The sequence below is a fragment of the Lissotriton vulgaris genome, unplaced genomic scaffold (assembly GCF_964263255.1).
Source record: "Lissotriton vulgaris unplaced genomic scaffold, aLisVul1.2 SCAFFOLD_1019, whole genome shotgun sequence".
In the NCBI taxonomy this organism is placed as follows: Eukaryota; Metazoa; Chordata; class Amphibia; order Caudata; family Salamandridae; genus Lissotriton; species Lissotriton vulgaris.
Window position 1 is genome coordinate 253,513 of NW_028241831.1, and position 9,054 is coordinate 262,566.

A 9,054-nucleotide genomic window follows, 5' to 3' on the forward strand; every position below is an offset into this window, starting at 1 on the left:
CCGAATTAAGTAATCTGCAACCGTTTTCATAAAGTACATTGACTGTATTCACAAGCCTGCTTAAAATCTATATAAAGATATCTATTTTTACAGAATACAGTCTGGTCTCGTTGTGTGGTGGGTTGGTTGTAAAGGTGTACTGTTGCAAGTGTTTAACCCCATGTGCCCCAAAGATTAGCCTACGACTGCTTAAGCCACACTACCTAGAGGGTAAGCAGAGGTTGTCTGGAAGGTAACCCTCAGCCCTGACGAGGAAGAGAGAGTCCCTGCTTGTCGCTAGTGTTGCACTGCGCCAACTAGAGCCTCCCCCTTCCTACATTGGTGGCAGCGGTGGGATTTCAAATTTACACTTGCGATATCTATACCTGAGCTTCTGACCACTACACAAGGATTACGGTCCAGTTACTTAGCCACAGACTTTGCTTTTTGAACTTTGCCGAAAGAAGATTCCGAGTGCAGAAACCATGCCGGGCACAAAGAGCCTGGATGGAGCGGAGTCCACGACCTCCGAGGTGTTGGAGGTGGAGTGGGACCCCACCAAAGTGGATAAATATTCCAGGGACGAACTGAAGTTCTTTTGCAAGAAACTCAAGGTCCCGCACGCTGGCTGCAAAAACAAGACCCAGCTCTCCAAGGCCCTGAAAGCCTGGATCGAGTCCCGGAAAACCCCGGAGGAGCAAGATGTCCTCGCCGAGCAGAATGCGACGGAGGAGCAGAATGCACTTGGGGATCTGATCGATCTCGAGAGGCAAGACAGCGAGCACAGCTTTGGTAAAGGCCTGTCGCCAGAGGAGCTGGCGGACAGGAAGGAAACCCGGAATCACGAGAGGAAGTTGGCAGAAATGAAAATCCAGCTGGAGCTTGAAACCAAAAGAATGGCGCTGGAAGAGCGAAAGCACCAGATGGATTATGAAGTGAAAATGAGGGAGATAAGTCTCAAGGAGAGAGGCTTAGATCGTCCTCCCTCTGGTGGCAGCACATCGCCAGTGCAGGTAGAGTCAAGAGTGCACATCCCGAAGGACGTAGTTAAGGAGTTCTTTAAGGGGGATGACATAGGACAGTGGTTTAGGGCATACGAGGTAGCCATGTCCTCCCGCCGGGTCCCTGACAAGGATTGGGGAGCGGGGTTGTGGGGAAGGTTCCTTAGCGAAGGGAGAGATACCTTGCTAGATTTGCCCGTTGAGAATCAGAGATCCTATGCCCACATGAAAGAAGCTTTATTGAACAGGTACGGGCTTACCCCTGAAATGTATAGACAGAAGTTTAGGGGATGTACTAAGCGGCCTGGGAATACGTATGTGGAGTATGTGACTTACTTTTGCAGAGCACTGGATGGTTGGGTGAAAGGTAACAAAGTTAATGATTTTCAAGGTCTCTTTGATTTAATTGCATGGGAGCACTTGTCTGATCACTGTTTTCCTGAGTTACGCCAACACCTGATCGATAGCAAGCTGTCCAACCCGAGGAAGCTTGCTGAGGAGGCGGACCGCTGGCTCAGCACCAGGGTCCACAAGGGTCCCGTGGGAGATTCCGCCAAGAGTGGGCAGGGTCCCCAGCAGAAGAGTGGGGGGGACAAGGGGGGAAAACAGAAAGGGTTCCAAAAAGGCCCCCAAAGTAGTTCCCAAGGGAATCCGCAGCAGGGTTCTCAGCCTCCCCACCCCCGAAGCAGAATGGGGCCCCGACAGGTAAACCTGTTCCAAAGGGGCCCTTCAATTGTTTCAAATGTGGCGAGCCTGGGCACATATCCAGTGACCCCAAGTGTCGCCTATTTGGAAAACCCGCACCCACTGGTGCTCCGCCCCGACAAGTGACTAGCGTTCACCTGGGAGAAGAAATGATGGTCCCGGGGGGTGGAGACCCCGTTCACATGACCCTGGTCTCGTTAGGAGACAGCGAGATGATCCCTACGAACTACCTGCCCTCTAACACTAAAAAATATGGGCAGGTGGTGATCATCAATGGTAAGGAAGCCGAGGCTCTTAGAGACACAGGAGCCAGTGTGACTGCAGTGAGGCAGCACCTGGTGTCTCAGGAGCAGGTTGTACCCCATGCCTACTGTAGGGTTATCAACGCTGATAATTCTGAGAGTCAGTGTCCGATGGCTCAAGTTCCCTTCGAGTGGGGGGGGGTCTCTGGTACTCTGCAGGTCTGTGTGAGAAAAACCATGCCTGTTGACTGTTTGCTAGGGAACGACTTGGAGCACTCCCCTTGGGAAAAGGTGGAGAAAACGACTCACCTGCGGATGGTGGGTCTGCCTGACTGGGCGTGCGTGACCACCCGGTCGATGGCAGCCAGTAGGGGTGATCGAGAGGTCCTGGGGCCTGATGGAGAGGCCCAGGAACCGGCCTTAGGGAGAAGGCGCAGGGGGCGCGGGAAGCCGGCCCCTGAAGTTCCTACGGTCCAGGAGGAAGCAGACCTTGAGGGGGATGCCCTGGAGCCTACAGGGGAACAGATCGCCGAACTGGGGGACCTGCCTGAGCTGACCCATTGGCAGCAAGAAGGAGGACCCTCCAGGGAGGAATTCTGCAGGGAGCAGAAAGAATGCCCTTCTCTCATGGGTATGCGGCAGCAGGCTGCAGACCAGGCCAATGGTGTTCAGGCCAAAACACATTACGTGTACTGGGAGAACGACCTCCTGTATTCGGAGCCTAAGGCTGCTGAACCTGGGTCAGCCCGTGTGCTGGTGGTACCCCAGAAGTTCAGAGCCTTCCTACTGGGTCTGGCTCATGATGTGCCTTTAGCAGGACATTTGGGGATGGACAAGACCTATGACAGGCTTGTCACCCACTTTTACTGGCCCCAAATGCATAAGAGCTGAGACGCTTATTGCAGAACCTGTCCAACTTGCCAGGCAAGTGGGAAGACGGGAGGGAAGAACAAGGCTCCCCTCCAACCCTTCCCTGTGGTCGGTACGCCATTCCAGCGAGTGGGTATTGACATCATTGGGCCTCTGGACCCCAAGACAGCCATGGGCAACAGGTTCATCCTGGTCTTGGTGGACCATGCCACCCGGTACCCTGAAGCCATCCCTCTGAGGACAGTGACGGCTCCCGTGGTGGGGCGTGCACTGATGGGAATTTTCTCATGAGTAGGATTCCCTCTAGAGGTGGTGAGCGACAGGGGGACCAATTTCATATCGAAATATATGAAGTCCCTTTGGCAGGAGTGTGGCGTAACGTACAAGTTCACCACACCCTACCATCCCCAAGGTAACGGGTTGGTTGAAAGATTCAACCGAACCCTCAAAGGCATGATCATGGGCCTGGAAGGTCCGATGAGGCGTAAGTGGGACGTCCTCTTGCCATGCCTGCTTTTTGCATATCGCGAGGTACCACAGAAGTCCCTAGGGTTCAGCCCCTTTGAACTGCTGTACGGCCACCCCGTGAGAGGACCACTGAGTTTGGTAAAGGAAGGCTGGGAGCAATCTCCCAGGAAACCTCCCCAGAATGTATATAGCTACATGCTGGCCTTCAGAAACCAAACCAGACGCTTCAGACAACTTGCCGAGGCAAATCTGGAAGCGAGCCAGGAGGAAATGAAGCGGTGGTACGATCAGAAGGCCACTCTGGTCGAGCTTCAGCCTGGACAGGAGGTGTATGTCTTGGCCCCAGTGGAGCCCTGTGCCCTTCAGGATAAGTGGACAGGACCATTTGAGGTTGTGGAGCGCAAGAGCCCCGTGACATACTTGGTGGACATGAAGACGCCCAGGAACCCTTTGCGGGTCCTCCATGTCAACCGCCTCAAGCCCCACTTGCGAAGGTCCGAAGTGGGCATGTTGTTGGCAACCGATGACGGAATGGAGGAGGAGTCGGAGCCTCTTCCTGACCTCTTGGTGGCCTGTGAGAAGGATGGGTCAGTGGATGGAGTTAACCTCTCACCCTCCCTGACCGCCGAACAACAGGAGGACTGCCGCCAGTTGCTGGGGCAGTTTCCAGACCTGTTCTCCCTGGTTCCGAGTGTCACAGATTGGTGCGTCCATGATGTGGACACTGGAGACAGCTTACCGGTGAAGCATAAGGCTTACAGGGTAACTGACAGGGTACGGGCCTGCATCAAGGAGGAGGTCTCCAAGATGCTTGCCCTCGGGGTGGTTGAGTCTTCCAGCAGTCCTTGGTCCAGCCCCGTGGTCTTGGTTCCGAAGGCTGCTGCGCCGGGAGCCACACCCGAACTCCGGTTCTGTGTGGACTACAGAGGACTCAATTCAGTCACGAAGACTGACGCGCACCCCATCCCCAGAGCTGACGAGCTCATTGATCGGCTAGGGGCTGCCCGGTTCCTCAGCACGTTTGATTTAACGTCTGGGTACTGGCAGATCGCCTTGACCGATGGGGCAAAGGAGAGGTCGGAATTCTCTACACCAGATGGGCATTTCCAGTTCCGGGTCATGCCATTTGGAATGAAGAATGCCCCTGCCACCTTTCAGAGATTGGTCAACCAGGTGTTGGCTGGACTGGACGAGTTCAGTGCCGCCTACCTGGATGACATCGCAGTGTTCAGCGGTACCTGGCCCGAACACCTGCGAAACCTCTGGGAAGTGTTGATGGCCCTGCGCAGAGCAGGCCTCACAATCAAGGCAAGCAAGTGCCAGATTGGGCAGGGTTCAGTGGTGTACTTAGGACACCAAGTTGGGAGTGGCAAGGTAGCCCCCTTGCAGCCCAAGATCGAAACCATCCTGGCTTGGGAACCCCCCAAGACCCAGACTGCAGTGAGAGCCTTCCTGGGGCTCACTGGGTATTACAGGAGGTTTGTCAAGGGCTATGGCATGATCGTGACCCCCTTGACAGAGCTGACTTCGAAAAAGCAGCCCAGGAATGTGATTTGGACTGACACCTGTCAGAAGGCTTTCGACACCCTGAAGACTGCCATGTGCACGGCGCCCGTGCTCCTGGCCCCCGATTTCTCCAAGGAGTTCATTGTGCAAACAGGCGCTTCAGAGCATGGTGTAGGGGCTGTTCTTTCACAGATGACTGAGGAGGGCTTTGACCAACCCGTAGCCTTCATAAGTCGGAGGTTACTTCCACGGGAAAGTAGGTGGAGTGCAATAGAGCGTGAAGCATTTGCTGTGGTCTGGGCGCAGAAGAAGCTAAGACCCTACTTGTTTGGGTCTCACTTCCGAGTTCAGACGGACCCCAGGCCCCTCAGATGGTTGATGCAAATGAGGGGTGAGAACCCGAAACTGTTGAGGTGGTCCATTTCTCTACAGAGTATGGACTTTACGGTGGAACACCGCCCTGGCACCGATCACGCCAACGCTGACGGTCTGTCCAGATTTTTCCGCCTTAGTGATGTGGAACTCCCTGGGGAAGGGTAGTTCCCCCCACATTTCAGCTGGAGGGGACACATGTTAGACCTGGCACCTTGGCGTGAGTCTCCCTTCCACTTTTTGCTGATGTGCCTCTGATGTTTTGCTGGTTTTCCGATACTCAGGGCACTGCGCCACGGCTGATCCGTGCCGCAGTGCAAGTGCTCCCTACTGTAAAATTGTACATACGATTGGTATCCATGATTGGTTCTTTGGATTTACTGTTAGTCCCTAGTAAAGTGCACGAGAGAGTGCCGGGGCTTGTAGATGCCAATACTGCTGGTGGGCCTGCAGCGCTGGTTGCGCCACCCACCGAAGCAGCCGTAAAGATGTGTCTGGGAACTGCGACCGCAGAACCGGCGTGCGGTCCCGTACTGTCACGCTAGCTGGGCAAGTGTCCCCACTTGCCAGCACCGACCCTTCCCTTGACTACATATTAGTCACCCCTATGGTAGGCCTGCGGGCAGGGTGCGTTGTAGGTGCAAGGTAGGACAAGCCCTGAGATGCGTGGCCTGTCCTAGTAGTGACTTACACCCAAGACCGTATTTCACTATTGAAGGCTACCTGCTCCATTAGGCCAGACTGAGCTGCGAGGATTATTACACCCTTTAATCCCCGCAGGCTCAAGGAGCATGGTAGCGAGTCATGTTTAGTATGCCTGAACTCAGGATGATAAGATATTTCTTGTAGTCAAGTTTATTTTAGTATCCTGGGTTTGCAAATGCTACTTTTAGAAAGTTAGCATTTGCTTGCTTAACCATTTCAGTCCGCCTCTGCTGGTATGTGTATCTGACTGTCTGGGATGTGTGAGTGACAGGGCTGGAGGGATGACAGGTGGTGAATGCGCAGATTACACCTTAGTGGGAGGTAGGAGTGCCTCTTGACTCGAACTGTCACTGTGCTCAGCCACCACAATGCTGGCTCCACCCTCCTGGGGAGCGGCGGATGACTCTGCCGGCACCTGGCCCAGGAAGGGCGAAGCCCCCATCAACAAGGTACTCTGGCCACCCCTGTCCGGACAATGCTGGCTCCACCTCCTGTGGGGCGTCTGATGCGCCTGCCCCTCACACTGAAAGCAGAAGCCGGAGTACACCCGCCGGGGTACTCCAGAACTGAGAGTGGCTATGCAAAGGCCTCCCTGGCCTGCGAGAACAAAAGAATTGGCCTATAAAAGAAGGAGCCCTGCTCCTTGAAAATTAGATCCGGTTTGGGCCACAGAAGGACTCTGCCCGACGAGAAGGACCGTGAGAGACAAGGAGGGGTGCTGACTCTTGCCTGTGTCTGGTGCCTTGCTGCTGAAGGAGAGACAGGAGAAAAAGACTACGAGAAGACTTTTGCTTTACTTGTGCCAAACTCTGCTTAAAGAGATCTCCAAGGGCTTGCAACTGAACTTGCCCCCTGACCAGCGTCCCAGGACCAGTGGACGCTACCCCCTTGGAAGAAAGCGACTGCGGGTGCTGACCCTCGCCGCAGTATCGACAGAGGAATCTCCTCTAAGGCATCAACGTCATCCCGACCACCGTGACCGGGGTCCAAAGCAACAGCGAGAGCAAAGTAAGGACCAGCCGCCGCTGGCCCGAACACCGTGACCGCAACTGCACCGGGAGCCCGAGAGCAAAGGGAAGGAGGACCCGTCCGGTCCGAGCTCTCGAGGTGACTGCATAACGAGCAGCCACTCACCTGCAAAGACGGACAGTTGCCCTGTGAGAATCCGCAGGGTCGGTAGCCTGCCCGACAGCCCAGCTGTGAGCCCACAGCTGCACCGGCACTTGGCTGGGTACGTCCTGCACTTGGGGACCGTACTGCCGCTTGCCACCGCTGCACAGCCGCCGCCTCCAGGGTCGGAGCGGACGACGAGGAGAGGACCCTGCCGCCACGGAACACCGCTGCCCCGGATGACCAGTGACCTGCTCGGCTGAAGAGCCGCAACGATCAGCGACCCCGGGAAGGCAACGCGACGTGGGACAGATCCCCTGGAAGCCGCCGGCTCCACAAGAACTTTGGTTAACACTGGCCTACGGGCCTCAAGAGAACTGCATAAGAACTGTGGTAACCCGAATTAAGTAATCTGCAACCGTTTTCATAAAGTACATTGACTGTATTCACAAGCCTGCTTAAAATCTATATAAAGATATCTATTTTTACAGAATACAGTCTGGTCTCGTTGTGTGGTGGGTTGGTTGTAAAGGTGTACTGTTGCAAGTGTTTAACCCAATGTGCCCCAAAGATTAGCCTACGACTGCTTAAGCCACACTACCTAGAGGGTAAGCAGAGGTTGTCTGGAAGGTAACCCTCAGCCCTGACGAGGAAGAGAGAGTCCCTGCTTGTCGCTAGTGTTGCACTGCGCCAACTAGAGCCTCCCCCTTCCTACAGACAGGTTGAGAGCTTGTGTATTGTGCACATTGATCTTGAAGCCCGAAGAAATTGCAAACCGATCCAGTTCATCCAGAAGGGCTGGTAAAGATTCACTCGGATGTTCTAGTGTTGCCACTACATCGTCCGCATATCAGCAAAGCTTATGTTCCGTCCTACCGAAGTGCCCTCCTCCAATGGCAGGGTTATCTCACACTCTCTGGGCCATGGGCTCCATATAAAGAGCAAACAGGAGTGGTGACAGCGGGCACCCCTGCCTGGTTCCCTGCAGATAGGAAAGGCAGAAGATGCCACTCCATTCACCAGCACAGTGGCCGTGGGTAGTGTGTAACTCGCAGACACCCATTCGATGTATCAGGCCGGAAGGCCAAGGTGGACTAGGGTCACCCAGTGATACGGCCAGTGGACCCTATTGAACGCTTTTTCAGCGTCGATAGAGATGATCATTCGCTCCACCGGGAAGCGCTCTGATCGATCTTCCAGGTGGAGAAGTCGTTTGTTATTGTCGGAGCACTGGCATCCGGGGACAAATCCAGATTGATCCGGGTCAATCAACCCAGGGAGATGATGGGCGAGTCTGGACGCCAAGATGCCGATATGACCTCTTCCAATCGGATAGGGGCCTCCAAGTCTGCCGTATGACTTGGTAAGAGTTTGGCCGTGACGACCCGTGGATGTAGTTGTCTGGCCCGTTCTCAGGTAAGGATAGAACTGCATACAAGTTCTCGTGAAATTGTGGAAACGCGTCTATGATGTCTGGGTCATTGCAACAATCTCTCCTGTGCTGGTCCTGGATCTCAACGACCTTAGATGCTTGCCGTTGCGCCTGGAGTCGATTCGCAAGAAGGCACCCGCCCCGATCACCCCCAGTGTAAAAAGCGTGTTTCAGTCGGAGGGCTGCGTATTCAGCCCAGTCAACATCCAGGCCCGTCAGTGGTGTCCTGGCAGCTTTAAGGAGTTTCCAAACCCTAGGTGCTCCCGTTCATTGATATAAACGCTCCAACCCTGCTACCTCCCCTGTCAAGCGCTCCCTCTCCTCTCTCCAATCTTCGTTGTCGGCCGCTGATATGCCCAGAAATTCCCCCGGACCACCGTTTTTAGTGCTTCCCACAGGGTTGTTGTAGGAATAGTTGGGGAGTCGTTAAGATCTAGGTAGTCAGTTATGCAGTTCTGGATTTGCTGTACTACGGAGGGGTGTTGTAGCATGGTCTCACGTAGGTGCCAACAGCGGCGGGTAGGGCGTGGGTGGCGGAGTGTTGGGGACAACTTCATCGCTGAATGATCTGACTGGGGGCAGGGGAGAATCTCCACATTCTGCGCCTGCTGTGTGAGGAAGTCAGAGGTGAGAACATAATCGATCCGGGCATAGGTCTTGTGTG